Consider the following 20,832-nt stretch of genomic DNA (forward strand, 5'->3'; position numbering starts at 1 on the left):
ACCAAAATTCTTCGACTTTCCTTTTGAAGATGGGCTTTTGGGCTATCCCAGTAGAGGATAGGGGGGCTAAATACTGGTGGTTGGAGTTCAGGAGAAACATGTTCAATAATTGACGGCTAATACATCACAGCAATACGAACAAATGGTGTGCTATCAAATGCTTTCTCTTCCTAAAGAAAATACCTCCAAAAGCCTTTGACATTATCTGTTCGAACTCGAACTCATTTATAGTATGCTTCACTAGCCTGACACTATAGATTAATCACAAAACGGGAAAAATAGATTATATAAATAACCTTTAAAAATAATGTAGCCAGGTCAGCTCTCCTTCTACTTCCTCCTACTAAAGTTGAAACAAACCACTCCAGCTGGGAGGTGGGATGCTTGTGCAGAAGATTGGGCTTAAGGTACTTTCCGATCCTTAGGTTCCCAGTATTTTCATTCTACCAGACATTCCCACCCACCCCAAATCATTTTCATTGCAGAAAGGGAAGTTCTGATACTGGCCCAGTTGTGTATATCCATGGCAGCTCCAGGAAATCTTTTATATCTTCATCTGTCGAGTAGCACATTACAAGCAGATGTTGTGAAGTAACATAATGTCTCTTTATAATTTTTAGTCATTTTTTTTTATTCCCTTTAGTGTTATAGGCAATAAGCTTTTCTAGTTTTAAAGAAAAATTAAATAAATAATACATTGTGCCCGCATCGCTCTTTGCTTAGGCAGCGCTATGGCGCTTCCTATGATTGATTATAAGAATTTCCAAAAAAGAAGTTTTTCAAAAAAAAGTAAAGGCCATATTAAACTTAAGATCAGCAGAAATAAAAACCTATAATAATTCGAACTTAAAACGACCAAAAATTACATTTTAAAGATTAAACTAAAACGAACAAAAATTAAATAAACAATCATGTCAAACAAACTTATAGTATGTACTAATATGAGTGAAATAAATAAATCTTAAAACAAGTAAAACTTATATTGAACATGTAAATCAAGCTATAAAAGTATAAAGCCTACTGCGTCATTTAGGACTGTTGAATCAATAGTTGCTTTTGATTTAAAATCCACGATTGGCCAAAATGACAGAAGTCTTCTTTTCAGACCCTAAACTGTCACCCCAGGGGGAAATTGTCATAAAAGCGCTAAAATGTCCTTTTGTTGGCAACTCTGGAGCTTTAGATACAAAACTTTTGACTTTCTACCATTTTTTGGAAAAAATCTGTGAACCTGCGGCCATACAGAAATGATATAAAATTTCAGAGGAAACCTGCGACGGTGCAACACGGATCAGCCCCCCTTCCTAAAACACACTGTTCTTCTCTTAAAATATATCTACAGCATCCCTTAATCCACAAAGGAAAAAACTGCCTGTCTACCTTTCTACAGAACAGTTACTGAGAGGAGGCGGTCTTGGATGGGCTTATGGCCTATTTTCTTCCCTCTGATCGTAGAGTTCAAAAATTTATGTATGATTACGCTTCGAACAGGAATCAACGTATTTATTTTTCTGCTAAAAAGGTGGGGATGAGAGGGTGGGGGAATTGAAGGCGCAAATGCCTCACTTAGGCTTTCAAGTCATATGAATAAAAATCTTGCATAATTCTTGTTAATGCTTATATTTGTGCTAAAAAGTTGGCTGGAGTTTTAGAGGGGGCTATAGATCACTTTATTTCTTGAATCTTAATGATTGAAAATGCTTGTGTTGTTCCGGTTCAAATAAGGTGCAAGGTGTTTTGCCTCTCATTCAGCTGATATTAAAATTCTTACACGATTCCTGTTTAAGCAACGTACCTAACGTTCTACTTCCATGGACATGGAAGGTACAACATATCTATCTTTGTACTAAAAGTTGGTGATGGGAGGGGTGGACTGAATTGGAGGACCATATATCTACAGTGATCCTCTAATCTTGCCTATTGAAGATCTTTACATATTTACATTTTAATTAAGGTGTAGCATCCCAACCTTTCTTCAGAAATGTTAGAAAAAGGAGATTGTGGTTGTTGGAGGGTTTTCTACTTGTACTTGGAGGGTCTTCGAGCTCACTTTATACCTTCAATGTTACGGACTGAAAATCTTCGAAAGATTCCACATCGAACAAGACACAGCATGGTTGCATTTTTTCGACACAAGAACATGGAAAAGGGAAGGCGGTATTGAAGAGAGCATAAGCCTACTTTATTCTTCCTAATAATACTAGCTGAGAATCCTTGTGTGATGATGTTCAAACAAAAAGCACTATGCTTACTTTTTGCTAAAATATAAGTGGTGAGGTAGTGTGTATAAGGATGGGGTGCATGTTAGAGACGCCAAATAGGTCCTCCGTTAGTACAGATCGAAAATCCTTGCGATTACTTCACTTTTAGCAAAGATGTTGGAATAGGGGGATGACGGAAGGGTCATGGGTTGACTTATTGCCTCCAACTTACTGTTGCAAAGAATCAGTTCTTGGCTCGTTTTAAGCTTTATGTCTATGTATATATATATATATATATATATATATATATATATATATATATATATATATATATATATATATATATATATATATATATATATATATATATATATATATATATATATATATATATATATATATATATATATATATATATATATATATATATATATATATATACACATATATATATATATATATATATATATATATATATATATATATATATATATATATATATATATTACTACTACGACTAATAACTCACTGCAGCACCAAGCCGCCTGAGGCCAACACAGCTACGCACGCTTCTCCTCCAGTCTAATCTATTCAAGGCCTCCCTCTTTACACCCTCCCAGGAAGTTCCCATGTCCTTTAAATCTTTATTTATGACATCCTCCCAGCCCATACAAGGACGACCTGCTTTCCGTGTAGCCCCAGACAGTTAGCCAAAAAGCACAATCTTTGGCAATCTGTCATCCCTAATCCGCAGAACGTGGCCTAGCCATCTCAACCTTTCTTTCATTACAGCCCTAGAAAGCGGGATTGAGCCACATTTTCCGTACAACCTACTGTTTAAAATACGGTAAGTAAGCCGGGTAACCAGAACAATCCGTAGGCAATTTCTCTGGAAAACATCTAGTAAATCTACATCTGCTTTTCGGAGCGCCCATGCTTCAGAGCCATATTTGACCACTATCATCACTGTAGCTTAAAATATTCTAATCTTGGTTTACAGAAATATCTTTCTATTCTTCCAAACCTTTTTTTAAAGTCAATCTCCGAGGTTTGAAGCCAATGCTATTTTCCTATAGCAGTGAAATGCGTATTAACAACAGACACGAGCAGATTCTTTGATGAAAAAATTACTGTGGCTTCATTGAAAGCTTTCCCATGAATAGGCCGAACAAATTTGCATTTTTTTTTCTTTTGAGCTTCATAAAAAATTAATTAGTGGGGACACCTCTAATTTTTAAAAGTAGTAATAAAATTACTTTTAGAAGACATACAGAATTGTAAAGTAGCCTCTCGATTTGCCACAAGATTTCAAAATTTTTGGCCGTGAATTTTTTTTTTTTTATTATCATCAGTTTCCTTTAAAATTTGCGATTTAAGATATTCTTCCTTTACTATTTAAAAGGGTTGTAACTAATCATACAACCTTGATTTTTGTGTCGTTTTGTAGATCTTATACCGATAAATAATCCCAAAGATTCTCAAGTTTGTAGTTATGAGAGATGATTCTTAGCAATAATTCTTAATATTAAAGATTTCCTCCTTTCTCATTGGCTTAAGCACTCCTTGAAGGGTTGCCAGAATATCATTCAGAATGTTGACATCTCCTTAGCATTACGACCAGATTTAAAAGGAAGTTGAAAACATGTATAATTGGCAACAACACCTTGAGGCAATATCATTTTTAACACTTCATAAGAATTGGAATTTGTTAGGTTACAAAGCTGTTACAAAGCAGATAACATTATTGGCCTTTAAAAGTAAAGAAACACCGATTGTAGGCCTATAAAATGTATGAACATTGTTTTAAAAAGAACAATACTCTTAAAAACACATCATTTTAATATTATTGGCCTTTAAAAGTAAAGAAACACCGATTGTAGACCTATAAAATGTATGAACATTATTTTAAAAAGAACAATACTCTTAAAAACACATCATTTTAATATTATTGGCCTTTAAAAGTAAAGAAACACCGATTGTAGACCTATAAAATGTATGAACATTATTTTAAAAAGAACAATACTCTTAAAAACACATCATTTTAATATTATTGGCCTTTAAAAGTAAAGAAACACCGATTGTAGACCTATAAAATATGTGAACATTATTTTTAAAAAGAACAATACTCTTAAAAACACATCATTTTAATATTATTGGCCTTTAAAAGTAAAGAAACACCGATTGTAGACCTATAAAATGTATGAACATTATTTTAAAAAGAACAATACTCTTAAAAACACATCATTTTAACATTATTGGCCTTTAAAAGTAAAGAAACACCGATTGTAGACCTATAAAATGTATGAACATTATTTTAAAAAGAACAATACTCTTAAAAACACATCATTTTAACATTATTGGCCTTTAAAAGTAAAGAAACACCGATTGTAGACCTATAAAATGTATGAACATTATTTTAAAAAGAACAATACTCTTAAAAACACATCATTTTAATATTATTGGCCTTTAAAAGTAAAGAAACACCGATTGTAGACCTATAAAATGTATGAACATTATTTTAAAAAGAACAATACTCTTAAAAACACATCATTTTAATATTATTGGCCTTTAAAAGTAAAGAAACACCGATTGTAGACCTATAAAATGTATGAACATTATTTTAAAAAGAATAATACTCTTAAAAACACATCACTTTAATATTATTGGCCAATAAAAGTAAAGAAACACCGATTGTAGACCTATAAAATGTATGAACATTATTTTAAAAAGAACAATACTCTTAAAAACACATCATTTTAATATTATTGGCCTTTAAAAGTAAAGAAACACCGATTGTAGACCTATAAAATGTATGAACATTATTTTTAAAAAGAACAATACTCTTAAAAACACATCATTTTAATATTATTGGCCTTTAAAAGTAAAGAAACACCGATTGTAGACCTATAAAATGTATGAACATTATTTTAAAAAGAACAATACTCTTAAAAACACGTCATTTTAATATTATTGGCCTTTAAAAGTAAAGAAACACCGATTGTAGACCTATAAAATGTATGAACATTATTTTAAAAAGAACAATACTCTTAAAAACACATCATTTTAATATTATTGGCCTTTAAAAGTAAAGAAACACCGATTGTAGACCTATAAAATGTATGAACATTATTTTAAAAAGAACAATACTCTTAAAAACACATCATTTTAACATTATTGGCCTTTAAAAGTAAAGAAACACCGATTGTAGACCTATAAAATGTATGAACATTATTTTTAAAAAGAACAATACTCTTAAAAACACATCATTTTAATATTATTGGCCTTTAAAAGTAAAGAAACACCGATTGTAGACCTATAAAATGTATGAACATTATTTTTAAAAAGAACAATACTCTTAAAAACACATCATTTTAATATTATTGGCCTTTAAAAGTAAAGAAACACCGATTGTAGACCTATAAAATGTATGAACATTATTTTAAAAAGAACAATACTCTTAAAAACACATCATTTTAATATTATTGGCCTTTAAAAGTAAAGAAACACCGATTGTAGACCTATAAAATGTATGATCATTATTTTAAAAAGAACAATACTCTTAAAAACACATCATTTTAACATTATTGGCCTTTAAAAGTAAAGAAACACCGATTGTAGACCTATAAAATGTATGAACATTATTTTTAAAAAGAAAATTATTCTTAAAAACACATCATTTTAAACATTATTCGCCTTCAAAAGTAAAGAAACACCGATTGTAGACCTATTAAATGTGTGAAGTTATTTTTAAAATGAACAATATTCTTAAAAACACATCATTTTAAACATTATTCGCCTTCAAAAGTAAAGAAACACCGATTGTAGACCTATAAAATGTATAAACTTTATTTTTAAAATGAACAATATTCTTAAAAACACATTATTTTAAACATTATTGGCCTTTAAAAGTAAAGAAACATCGATTGTGCGCCTATAAGATGTATGAACGTTATTTTTAAAAAGAACAATATTCTTAAAGACACATTATTTTAAACATTATTGGCCTTTAAAAGTAAAGAAACATTGATTGTAGGCCTATAAAATGTATGAACATTATTTTAAAAAAGAACATTATTCTTAAAAAGAACATTATTCTTAAAAACACATTATTTTAAACATTATTGGCCTTTAAAAGTAAAGAAACATCGATTGTAGGCCTATAAAATGTATGAATATTATTTTTAAAAAGAACGTTATTCTTTAAAACACATTATTTCAAACATTATTGGCTCTTAAAAGTAAAGAAACGCCGATTGTAGGCCTATAAAATATACGAACATTATTTTTTTTTAATCTGAAGTTGTAGGATTTTCGTCCATTTTAGTTCCACGGGATCTCATTTTATTCCTAATAGTGCCGTATCTTAGAATATTTTGGTTAAACCCCATCATCTCATACAGTTGATGATTTATAGGCTCGTTCATAAATGACTGATTACCCCGGTTTGGGACGTCAATCACGTATCTACGATATTTACCCCGGTTGGGAACCGGGGTAATCATATAATTTGCTTTACGGAGTAATGCAAATACTATTAAATTTATGTCACTTAAAAAGATATGTTCGTGAAGGTACATAATAAACATTGGGCACCCTTGCCCTGGGGTCATAAATACAGGTAAGAGAGGAAGGAAACCCCCTAGGGGTATTTATTAAATTTTTGAAACTACCAGGATTTATATACTATTCGTCAAAAACAAGAGCTAAGAGCTCATATCGCACTTGTGACGAGGTCAAGAGGAGCCAAGAGCTCATATGATATGAGCTGTAGCAAAATTCTAAGAATCAATAGATTGCTTTAAAAGGAAAATCAGAGGCTTAATGCCGGTCGGGATTTAAAATAAGAGCTCTGAGTCACGAGGTCCTTCTAAATATCAAAATTCATTAAGATCCGATCGCCCACTCGTAAGTGAAAAATACCTCAATTTTTCTAATTTTTCCTCTCCCTTCAGCCCCCCAGATAGTCGAATCGGGGAAAACAACTGTAAGGAGTCAATTAGTGCAGCTCCCTGACATGCCTACCAATTTTCATCGTCCTAGCACGTCCAGAAGCACTAAACTCACCAAAGCACTGAACCCCACCACCTAACTCCCCCAAAGAAAGCGGATCCAGTCCGGTTACGTCAATTAGGTATCTACGGCGCTTATAAGCATTTTCCAAGATTTCCGGTTTCACCCTCCAAATCCCCCCTCCCAATGTCAACAGATCAAGTCGGGATTTGAAAGAAGACCTCTGAGACATGAGTTTCTCCTAATTATCAAATTTTATTAACATCTGGTCACCCATTCTTAAGTTAAAAACACCTCAATTTTTCTAATTTTTCGAAATTAACAACTTCCAGCTCCCCCAAAGAGAACGGATCCGTACCATTAATGTCAATCTCGTATCTATAGCTTGTGCTTATTCTTCCCATCAAGTTTCATCCCGATCTCTCCACCCTAAGCGTTTTCCAAGATTTCCAGTTTACAAGGTTTCTGTTTTTCCCTCCAACCCTCTATGTCCTTGGATCCAATTCGAATTGAAAATGGATTATCTGAAACATAAGATTCTTCTACCTATTAAGTTTCATTAAGATCCGATCACCCATTCGTAAGATGTCTCGATTATCACGTTTTCCAAGAATTCCAGTTTCCCCCTCAAGCTCTCTTCAATGTTACCAGATCTGGTCAGGATTTAGGATGAGATCAAATTTTACCGAATTACTCCCCCCCCCCCCCAACTCTACCAAAGAGAGCGGATCAGATCCGGTTATGTCAGTCACCTATCTTGGACTTGTGCTTATTCTTTCCACCAAGTTTCATCCTGATCTCTCCGCTTTAAGCGTTTTCCAATATTTCCGGTCCCCCCCCCTCTAATGACGAATTACTCCCCCTAATGGATCTGGTAGGGATTTAAAATGAGAGATCTGGGTTTCGAGATCCTTCTAAATATGGAATTTCATTAAGGTACGATCACTCTTTCATAAGTTAAAATACCTAATTTTGTCTATTTTTTAGAATTAACCCTCCCCCCCCAACTCCCCCAAAGAGAGCAGATCCGTTCAGGCTGTCAATCCCGTTTCTAGGACATGTACTTATTTTTACCACCAAGTTTCATCCCGACCCCTATACTCTAAGCGTTTTCCAAGATTTTAGGTCCCCCTCCCCAACTTCCTCTTTACCGGATCCGGTCGGGATTTAAAATAAGAGCACTGAGACATGATATCCGTCCAAATTTCAATTTTCAATAAAATCCAATCTCTCCTTCATAAGTTGAAAATATCTTATTCTTTAATTTTTCAGTATTAACCCTCCTCCTCCCAACTCCCCCAAAGAGAGCAGATTGGTTCCAGTTACGTTAATCTCATATCTAGGACTTAGGATTATTTTTACCACCAAGTTTCATTCCGATCCCCCACTCTAAGCGTTTTCCATGATTTTAGATTTCCCCGCGATGTCACCGGATCTGGTCGGAATTTAAAATAAGAGCTGTGAGACACGATATCCTTCTAAACATCAAATTTCATTGATATCTGATGACTCTTTCCTAAGTTAAAAATACCTCATTTTTTCTAATTTTTCAGAATTAACCCTCCCCCACCCCAACTCCCCCAACGAGAGCGAATCCAGTCCGGTTACGTCAATCAGGTATCTATGATATTTGCTTATTCTACCCACCAAGTTTCATCCCGATCTCTTCACTCTAATCATTTTCCAAGATTTTCGGTTTCCATCTCCACCTCCGCCTACTTTCACCGGATCTGGTCTGGATTTGTCATAAGAGTGCTGAAGCACAAGATCCTCTAAATATCGAGTTTCATTAAGATCTGATCACCTGTCCATAAATTACAAATACCTCATTTTTCCAATTTTTCAGAATTACCCCCCCCCCCAACTCTCCCAAAGAGAGCGGATCCGGTCCAGTTATGTCAGTCACGTATCTTGGATGTGTGCTTATTCTTCCCACCAAATTTCATCCTGACCTCTCCACTCTGAGCGTTTTCGAAGATTTCTGGCCCCCCCACGACTCCCCCCAATGAAACAGGATTCAGCCAGATCTAAAACAAAAGATCTGAGTTGCAAGATCCTTCTAAATATGAGATTTCATTAAGATTCGATCACTCCTTCGTAACTTAAATACACCTCGTTTTTTCGAATTAACTGTCCCTCCACGCCCCCCCCCCCCCCACGACGGTCGAATCGGATAAATTGACTATTTCTAATTTAATCTTTTCTGGTACTGATTTTTCTCATTTTTCAGAATTAACCCTCCCCCAACTTCTCCAAAGAGAGTGGACCCGTTCCGAATATGTCAATCACGTATCTAAGATTTGTGCTCATTTTTACCACCAAGTTTCATCCCGGTCTTTTTTTTTAATTAACCGTCTCCCCACTCCCCCCCAGATGATCGAATTGGGGAAACGACTATTTCTATTTTAATCTAGTCTGGTTCCGCATATGCCTGCTAAATTTCATCGTCCTAGCTTATCTGGAAGTGCCTAAACTGGTAAAACAGGGAAAGACAGACAGACAGACCGACAGAATTTATGATCACTATATGTCACTTCGTAAATACAAAGTGCCACAAAAACTTGTTAATACCACAGAAATTTACAAACTTTTTCTAAGACCTTTTAAGCCCTGAAAGCAAGAGATAAATTAGGGTCCAACTCGGTGTCTTCAAGCATCGCCCCGATTTACGAACAATTAGCTACAACTGAAGCCCAGCTGGAGAAAATAAAAAGTCATCTGCTGGAAAAAAAACCAATCAAACAGTTCGTGGTAACGAACTGTAGTAAGGAGCGACCCGGCTCAATAGTAACCAAAATCTAAAAAATGGAATTTTGATACCAAGAGTTAAATCAAAAGAACCACATTTTAATGCTGATTTTAAATATATAAGTTTCATCAAGACCAGTTATACCCATCGAAAGTTACGAGCCTGATAAAATTTGCCTCATTTTAGAGAATAGGGGGAAGCAATCGCTAAAAGACATAGAATCTTAACGTAGAACCTTATTGTTACCTTATTGTTCCCGTTACCTTATTGTAGAAGTTTCAAGCTCCTATCTACAAAAATGTGGAATTTCGCATTTTTTGCCAGAAAACAGATCGCGGATGCGTGTTTATTTGTTTGTTTTTTCCCCCAGGGGTGATCTTATCGACTGAGTGATCCTAGTATGTCGCAAGAGGGCTTATTCCAACGGAAATTAAAAGTTCTAGTGCCCTTTTTAAGTGACCAAAAACATTGGAGGGCACCTAGGCCCCCTCCTACGCTCATTTTTTTCCAAAAAGTCACCGGATCAAAATTCTGAGATGGCCATTGTATTCACCATGGTCGAAAAACCTAATAACTATGTCTTTAGGGACAACTCACTCCCCCGCAGTCACCGTGGGAGGGGCTGCAAGTCGCAAACTTTGACCTGTGTTAACATATAGTAATGGTTACTGGGAAGTGTACAGACGTTTTCAGGGAGATTTTTTTTTTGGTTTAGCGGGGAGAGTTGAGGGGGGGGGGTTACTTGGGAGGATATTTCCATGGAGAAATTTTCATGGGGGAAGAGAATTTCAGTGAAGGGGGCGCAGGATTTTCTAGTATTATTTGAAAAAAAAAACAATGAAAAAATAAATATGAAAACTTTTTCTACTGAAAGTAAGGAGCAGCATTAAAACTTAAAACGAACAAAAATTATTATGCATATGAGAGGTTTAGCTTCTTGTAATACCTCACTCTTTACGCTAAAGTATTTTTAGTAATTTCAACTATTTATTCTACGGCCTTTGTGATTTAGAGGTCATTCTTAAGGAATTGGGACAAAATCTAAGTTTTAGTGTAAAGAGCGAGGTATCGACGAGGGTTGAACCCCCTAATATACGCAATAAAAACATACGAATATAGAAGTTCGTTACGTAAGTTAATTCGTAAGTTACGTATATTTTTTACCAATGAAGACGTTTGTAAAAAATTACAAGTTCTAGTTGCTTTTTTAAGCAATAAAAAACTTAAAAGGTTTTTATTGCTCCTCCCTCGCCCCTTTGTCTCAAAATATTCCGATTAATTGCAATTAATTCATATGCAAATTTCGCTTTAATCATTATGTGCGGAGAGCCAAGATCAAAACATGCATTAATTCAAAAACGTCCAGAAATTAAATAAAAAAACAAGTTTTTTTAAATGAAAGTAAGGAGCAACATTAAAGCTTAAAACAAACAGAAATTACTCCGCATATAAAAGGGGCTTTTCCTCCTCAACGCCCCACTCTTTACGCTAAGAGTGGGGCTAACACTCTTTAATGTTGCTCCTTGCTTTCATTTACTTTCAGTTACTGAAAAGTTCAATGACCCAAATTCACTGAACAAAGAAGGTACTGAACTGATAATCAGCCAGGTTTATGATTCAATCACGCTCGAGTTTAATCCAAAGTTTGCAAAAATTGAGCAGGCTCTACTAGGTAGTCTGAGATTTCAAATTGAAAATTTGGAGGAGAGAATTGGTCGAATAGAAAAAAGCTTGATAATTATGATCAAGAGTCCATGCTTGATAGCCTTGTATTGGGGTAAAGTAGTTACCTGGTGTAGACACTCATACGACAATATCTAACATTATAAATAGTAAAATGTCTGTGCTGGGCCCTTTACTTTATTTAGTTTACGTGAACATGATGCGCGTTTACTAAAGGATACATATATTACTAACATTATTGCTAACAAAATTTTCAAAATCCACAGATAATTTGATAGCAAAAGCTCATATTACTCTCAAAAGATTAGAGATGTTTACAAGTTTAAGTGTGCTGTGTGTGAATGTAAAGAAAATTTTTTACTGACATTCTGTAGAGTGGGTGATTCTGTTGATGTAAGTGGTAAAGTTCTATTTGGTGAAAATAGAATATATAGAATATATATATAAAATAGCCTATTTTACAAGTTATATCACTGCGGTACCTCGGCTTCCATATTGATTCTAATCTATCGTGGAAGCATCATAGCGACATTATCTCCACCAAAGTTGCACGTGGAGTTGGCATCCTCAAAAGATTGAAGCATATTCTGCCGGAACGTATTCTTCGCACGATATATTTTGCAATAATCTACCCATATATCATACGGATGTTTAGTCTGGAGAAGCAATTTTTATGTTAATTACAAGCTAAATGGCTTTCTCATAGTTTTGATCGGACGATTTCGCTAAAAAAGGGGGTGGGAGAGGAGGCCTAGTTACCTCCCAATTTTTGGTTACTTAAAAATACAACTAGATTTGTTTTATTTTTTTACAAACGTTTTTGTTAGTATTAAACATACGTACCTTACGAATTAGCTTATGTAACGAACTTATATATTTGTGCATTTTTATTACGTATATGAGGGGGTTTGCCCCCTCGTCAATACTTCATTCTTTACACTAAAGCTTGAATTTTGTCCCAAATCTTTCAGAATGACCCTTGAATCACAAAGGCCGTAGAATAACTAGTTAGAGTTACTACAAATACTTTAGCGTAAAGAGCAAGGTATTGTGGAAGAGACGAACCCCCTTATATAAGTAATATTTTATGTTCATTTTAAGTTTTAATGTTGATCATTGCTTCCAGTTGAAAAAAAATATTTTCTCATTGTCTTTTTATAAATGATGCTAGAAAATACTGCAACCCCTTCATGGAAATTCTCTTCCCTCGTGAAAAATTGCTCCATGGAAAGATCCTCCCACGTAACCTTTATGTGGGATAGTAATTTCAACTTTAAATAGTTGAAATTACTATAATTGCTTTAGCTTTAAAAAGAGCGAGGTATTAGGAGGAGGTGAGCCCATCATATGCGTAATAATTTCTGTTCGTTTTAAATTTTAATGCTTCTCCTTACTTTCAGTTGAAAAAACTTTTTCATATTTATTTATTCATTGTATTTTTTTAAATAATGCTAGACAATCCTGCGTTCCCTTCATGAAAAGTTTCTTCCTCCATGACAAATTCCTCCAAGGAAAGTTCCCCCAACATATTACCCTCTTCTCAAATCCTCCCCCAACCTAAAAATCCCTCTTAAAACGTCTGTACACTTCAAATAACAATTACTATATGTAAGCATTGGTCAAAGTTTGTAACTTGTGGCCCCTCCCACGGGGACTGTGGGGGAGTAAGTCGTCCCCAAAGACATAGTTATAAGGTTTTTTGACTACGCTGAATAAAATGGCTATCTCCGAATTTTGATCTGGCGACTTTGGGAAAATGATTAGCGTGGGAGGGGGCCTAGGTGCCCTCCAATTTTTTGGTCACTTAAAAAGGGCACTAGAACTTTTCATTTCCGTTAGAATGAGCCCTCTCGCAAGATTCTAGGAACACTGGGTCGATACGATCACCCCTGGGAAAAAAACAAACAAACAAATAACAACGCATCCGTGATCTGCCTTTTGGCAAAAAATACAAAATTCCACATTTTTGTAGATAGGAGCTTGAAACTTCTACTATGGTGTTCTCTGATACGCTGAATCTGGTGGTGTGATTTTCGTTAAGGTTCTATGACTTTTAGGGGTTGTTTTCCCCTATTTTCTGAAATAAGGCAAATTTTTTCAGGCTCGCAACTTTTGATGGGTAAGACTTATATATTTAAAGTTATATATTAAAAATCAGCATTAAAATACGATTCTTTTGAAGTAGCTATTGATATCAGAATTCCGTTTTTAAGATTTTTGGTGACTATTCAGCCGGGCCGCTCCTTACTACAGTTCGTTACCGCGAACTGTTTGTTACTACCAAGGTAAGTGAAGCTGCCAACCTGATCAATCTTTTTGTTACCCAACGTCACCTTTTCATCTTCACTTATTCCTAGCCTTAGTGACTTAGTCTTCTTCGCATTAATTTTCAAGCCTATTCTAGCACCCTGAACTCGCAAAACCTCTAAAAATTCATTCATTTTACCCACACTTTCATCTAATATGCTTAAATCATCAGCATAATCTAAGTCCAGGAGCGTTTTTCCTCCCCATTTAATTCCGTGGTCTCCAATTGCCTTTCCTGTGCTCCTTAAGACAAAGTCCATCAAAATGATCCATATAAAGGGGGATAGAACACAACGCTGCATAACTCCTGATTTAATACAAAACCAGTTGCTAACCTCATTTCCTACCTTAACCGCAGCAGTATTATTCTCGTACATAGCACAAATCACTTTAATGTATTTCTCTGGTATACCATACAAGGATAAGACTTTTGCTAACGCTCTTCTATCAACAAAATCGAAAGCTTGCTCATAATCGATAAAACTGAGGACCAAAGGCGTTTGACAACGAAGAGTGAAAACTTGGTTGACACATCCTCTATCTTTTCTAAAACTGCACTGTTCTTCCCTTAAAACTTTGTCTACAGCATCTCTCAGTCTAAAAAGTATCATATTACTCAGTAATTTGCTTCCTACAGAGACCAGACCAATGCCTCAATAATTACGACACTCACTCTTGTCACCTTTCTTATACAGTGGTTTAATTAAGGTTTTCCTAAAATCATTAGGTGCTTACCCTTTTTCAAAAATCATGTTCATAATCTTCAGTAGTTTATTCCTAACCTCAGAGCCACCATATTTAAGAAACTCATTTATCACACTATCAGCACCTGGATCCTTATTATTTTTTAATCCTTTTAGTACTGTCGCTAATTCTTCCTCACTAAACATATCTTCCTTCACATCCAAAGTATCACAAACTTTTTCATTTTCATCTATATCTTTTCCTGCAACTGTATCTCGGTTTAGCACATTCTCAAAATGTTCCACCCATCTTTCTTTAACTTTTTCCTTATCACTAATTGTGGCCCCAATTCTATCTTTAACTGGGACTAGTCCGGATTGACTACTCCCTTTCAATTTATTAACATGCCAGTATAATATTTTACTATTATGCCGTCTAGCCGCATCTTCCAATACAAATAAATATATATATATATCAATATATATATATATATATATCAAATATATATATATATATATATATATATATATATATATATATATATATATATATATATATATGTATATATATATATATATATATATATATATATATATATATATATATATATATATATATATATATATATATATATATATATATCAAACAGTTCGTGGTAACGAACTGTAGTAAGACCCGGCTCAATAGTAACCAAAACTCTAAAAAATGAAATTTTGATGCCAATAGTTACATCAAAAGAATCTCATTTTAATGCTGATTTTAAATATATAAGTTTCATCAAGATTAGTCTTACCCGTCAAAAAGTTACGAGCCTGGGAAAATTTGCCTCATTTTAAAAAATAGGGGAAAATACCCCCTAAAAGTCATGCGATCTTAACGAAAATCACACCATCATATTCAGCGTATCAGACAACCTTATTGTAGAAGTTTCAAGCCCTTATCGACAAAAATGTGGAACTTTGCATTTTTTGAGGGCAACTAGGCCTCCTCTCTCGCTCCTTTTTTCTCAAAATCTTCCAATTATAACTATGAAAAACCCATTTAGCCCCCAAAAAAATAATATGCAAATTTCGTTTTAATTATTTATGCGCGAAGAGCCAAGATAAAAAAAAATGCATTAATTTAAAAACGTCCAGAAATTAAACAAAAAAAAATAAGTTTTTTTAAATGAAAGTAAGGAGCGACATTAAAACTTAAAACGAACAGAAATTACTCGGTATATGAAAGGGGCTTTTGGTCCTCAACGCCTCGCTCTTTACGCTAAAGTTTTTAAAATTTTTAAGAAGTCGATTTAAGAGAAAAAGTCAAACTTTAGCGTAAAGAGCGAGGCGTTGAGGACGAAAAGCCCCTTTCATATACGGAGTAATTTCTTTTCGTTTTAAGTGTTAATGTCGCTCCTTACTTTCATTTAAAAAAACTTGCTTTTTTTGTTTAATATATATATAGGATATATATATAGGTTATATACAGGTATATATATATATATATATATATATATATATATATATATATATATATATATATATATATATATATATATATATTTATATATATATATATATATATAGGTTATATATATACATATTATATATATATATTATATATATATATATATATATATATATATATATATATATATATATATATATATATATATATATATATATATATATATATATATATATATATGTATATATATATATTTGCAATGTGTTAATATTTGTGATTTGGTAAAATTTATAATATTTAGTTTACCTATTGTTGCTAAAAAGAGGGATATATTAACAGGATAAGCTTGTTTTGGTTTTACTTGGTTGTTTTACATTTGCTGTTTTTTTTTTTTTTTTTTTCTTTCATAGGCATGTATTTTGGGGGTGATACCTGACACGGGGATGCCATGGATATTCTGTGGTAGCCACAACACTGTGCTGGGTAGAGAATTTAAAGTGGCGAAACCCTATATAGGCCAGTGTATTCTCCTGATGAGCCCTTGTGTTGGGTGTTGCCTCTGAATTATTTGTCTATATTATTTTTTCTATTGTTTGGTAAATGACGACTTATACTTAATGACGACATGACTGCCTGTCCATGGATTATTCTTTATGGTTGATTGTGTATGGCTATGCTGTTTGACCTATGTGATTGTATGGATGAGTAGGGTTAGGGCCTCATTCAAGTGCTGGTCTATATTAATCACTAATTTAGGAAAACAGTCTTCCTTTTCTCCTTCTGTCTCTCTTTTTTTTTCTTTTTTTTTGTTGCATTGGTGATTTCTCTTTTCATGATATATATAAATATATATAAATATATATATATATATATATATATATATATATATATATATATATGTATATATATATATATATATATATATATATATATATATATATATATATATATGTATCATAACAAAGAATTCGTCAGTCCCTAAGAATTTTGATAATGACGTATCTCGTGAAAAAAAAACTTTTAAGATACAAAAGCATGATATAATGAAAAGAGAAATCACCAATGCAACAGCACAGACACATTAAAGAAAGAAAAAAAAAGACATAAGGAGAAAAGGAAGACTTTTTTTCTAGACTAGTGATTAATATAGATCAGCACTTGAATGATTCAACTTACACATAATAGACGAAAATTGACAGGATATGAAGGAAAGAGTAGGACAGAATCGAAATGTCGGATCCGCCAGACAATAAATTCAATACGTGCACATTTTCCTTAGCAATTTTTACCCAAGATCGGATAAGAAATGGTAATAAAAAGGGGAGAAGGTAAGTCTCAACAAATAAAAAAATATTAATATGCTGCAACTATTTACAACTTGAGGCTCTTAAATAACTATCAAGGTGACCAGGCAGGAGGATGATTGGAAATTGGTTGAATTATTTGACGAGGTTCATTTCCTCTCGGGGATGTCATAGCAAGCTTTACTTTTCTCTAATTAACGATTGGATTACTACTTTATGATTCTAAGCAGGCATTTGGGACTCTCTTAAGGGACAAAAGATCCAAAATACGATTAAAACCGATGGCTGAAAACAAGACAAGACTTGATCTTTCTTTCCGAAAAGTTCAATAATTTGAAGTAAAAAAAAACACTGATGCCAAAGTTCAAGACTTTTGAGAGAAAAAATTGTAAACTGATATCGAAGTATCTAATAGAACTTAATCCAAATGCAACATGATTAAATAGATAAAGCAACAATGATAACAAGTGAAATGAATAATCAAATGACAATTTTTGTGATTATCCTTCGTTGATAATATGTCTGGTCTTACATATAATTGTCTTATTTATACATTTTTTTTCCTGTCAGTTCTTCTTTGTTTTGGTTTTGTTTGTATATACATACATATTTTGAGACTTATTTTATTTCAAGAATTCGCAATAATGCTTCCTCGGCACGGATCTATCAAAAAGGCCATTTCTATAGTCAAACAGGGATTCCGTGCATAGCTGATTCGTTTAACTATTTTATATAAAAACCAGACAATAAAATATATATTGAAAGCTGTTAATGGGACGATGAATCGGAATTGCGAATCGTGATAATCGTGGTGCTTCAAAGAATCTGAATCGTATCTAGAATTGAGAAAAATTTCCTGATTATGGAAACAGCTAAACGTACTTTAGCTTTTCATAAAAAGTAAGACACTATATCCTTTTTTTAAACAAAACAGCTGCATGGACGCTCTGAGATCAAATAATCACTTCGTATACAGTGATTTACAAGCACCAGAACCCCCATAGATAATCTTTTTTATTTCTATAATTTCTCTGAAACTTTGTAAAAGTCCTACAGACTTATCAATAATTACAAAAGTTTCAGAGAAATTATAGAAATAAAAAAGATTATCTATGGGGGTATTAGTATCAATAGAGATGAGGGGGAATTTAAATTAAATTCAATTTATAATAGTTTAATTAAAGACCAGTCAAAAACTTCAATGAGTATTGGTTTGCATAATTGTCCTGAAACAAGTAATAACCTTGCGAACGGAGGTCAAAGCATGGTCAATGCTGTAAGAAGTCAACGGACGGCAGCTAAAATAGCAAATGAAAAAATTCATTCAATTTATAATTCATAATTGTGTTTCATTAACCTGTAAGATTTTGATTGGATTTGGGGGTTGGGTGACCTCTTTTTCGTATTGTTACAAGTATTTATATATTTCATTTTTGATAGATCCCCATTTATACAGCGATTGTGGCAGAGGAAAGTGCCAATAGAAACAATTATTGCAGTTTTTTCTAAAGTTACAGTCAAGTGCGGGAGTGTTTGTTTTAAAAATGCGAGTTCTTGTTTCTTTTATGTTTGATTGTTTATATTTTTAGTTTGGTTTAGTTGTCGTGGCATTTTTTAAAATGTCTTAAAAATAGTCTTAAATTGTTGTAATTTTCTCCCTTTTTGTTTTTTTTTTTTTTCCCGTTGAGAAAGGCTCCCGGAGGTGGGGCCGAAATATTCGGAGTATTTTTATTTTTTGTTAGTTAAAGTGTAGTTTTTATTTTGTTGTCACTGCTTTATTTATAAAAAAATTAAACCCGTTTTTTCTTCAATTATTTGTTTTTGCGCACTTGCAAGTGTTTATGAAAATTCAGTTACAGCAGTGACATTTGGTGTTCAGCACGTTGTTAATTTCAACTAAAATTTTGTTTCAATTTTTTTTCCGTTTTCTTGGTGAAGAAAAATCCATCGCTTAGTAAAGAACAAATCTTTATTAAGTTTTCCTCTAATATTTTTTTCTAAATTACTATTATCTAATATATCCTGATCTTGCTTTAGACTTGCTTTGGTATAAATAAAAAATCCAAAGCAACGGCCAGGCACGCACGCATAATTTTATCTTGGAGGGAAACAGCTTCGAAAAATAGGCACATTATACAGAAAATACAAGATACTGGAAGAAAAATTTAAGAAAATTCAATATTCTAGGGGCTACTTGTCTGAGTGACCCCTTCCCTTACGTATGTCCCTAATTAACTATTAATAAGCCACATGTACTTATTTTTCATGTAATTTTACAGGTTAAGAAAAGTGGGGTTTTAGGAAGGAGAGAAGTTTTTTTAACGTCATGCTTTCATAGGCAGCGCAATAGCGCTGCTTAAATAAAGAGCGATGTGAGCGCAATGTATTATTACGAAGGTATTTGTCATAGATGGAGTTTTCGTAAAAGCTTCGAAAGGAGCTTGAAAGTCCAGTGCCCTTTTAAAGAGTAAAAAAATTGAAGGGCAACCAGCCCCCCTACGCCTATCATTTCCCTAAACCCATCCAATCGAAACTTCACAATATCCATTTTGTACAGCATAATTGAAAAGTCCAGTAATTATGTCTCTGGGGATGTCTAACCTCCCTCCTCCAGAGCCATAGAAAATTTGGATAGGGCTCATTCGATTGGAAATCAAAAGTTATATTGCCCCTTTTAAGAGTCAAAAGTCATCGGAGGGTAACGAGCCCCTCCTCCGCGCCTTTTACCCCAAGTAGATCTGATCAAACTAATATGTAAATTTCGTTTAAATTAGTCCAAACATCATACAAAATGCCTCCCGGGTATATACAAACTCCCTGAGCCTTGGAGCAAGAGCTGTAGGTTATGCCCAGGGGGCATATAAGGTTTTTATAGCAGGGTGATCGTTCAAATTTGAAGGAGGATCACTTGATTGGATATTAAAGCACTAGTTCCTTCTTTAAGAATCAAAGGTGATCAAAGGGAGACTAACCCCCCCACCTAGGCCCTATTTTCCCCAAATAGATCCTATCGTAATTTTGAGATAGCCGATTTATTCAATATAGTTCAAAGATCATATAACAATGCCTCCAGGCTTGACACAAAAACTCAGAGCTAAAAGCAAGGGTTGTGGGCTATGCCTGGGGGGCATACACAATTTTATAGAAGGGGTGGTCGCATGAACTTGGAGGAGGCTCATTTGATTGTAAATTGAAAGTTTTAGTTGCCTTTTAAAGAGTAAAAAGTGATGGAAAGGGACATACCCCCCCTCCAAGCCCTCTTTCCCACGAATGCATCCGATCGAAATTTTGAGAAAACCTTTTTGTTCAAAATAGTCCAAGGATCATATAACAATGCCTCCAGGGTTGACAAAACCCTCCAGAGCTTAAGAGGAAGGATTATAAGTTATGCACAAGGGGCATAAAAGCTTTCAACTGAAATTGAAAGTTCTATTGTCCTATCAAA

The 20,832-nt window shown here is 33.7% G+C and overlaps 1 protein-coding gene across 1 annotated transcript in view; it reads right to left on the reverse strand.

Annotated features, from left to right (window-relative positions):
• LOC136029196 (uncharacterized) overlaps positions 1–20,832 on the reverse strand; it is a 51,016-nt gene that overhangs the window by 23,166 nt on the left and 7,018 nt on the right. The window lies entirely within an intron of this gene.

This window comes from Artemia franciscana, chromosome 7 (assembly GCF_032884065.1).
Source record: "Artemia franciscana chromosome 7, ASM3288406v1, whole genome shotgun sequence".
In the NCBI taxonomy this organism is placed as follows: Eukaryota; Metazoa; Arthropoda; class Branchiopoda; order Anostraca; family Artemiidae; genus Artemia; species Artemia franciscana.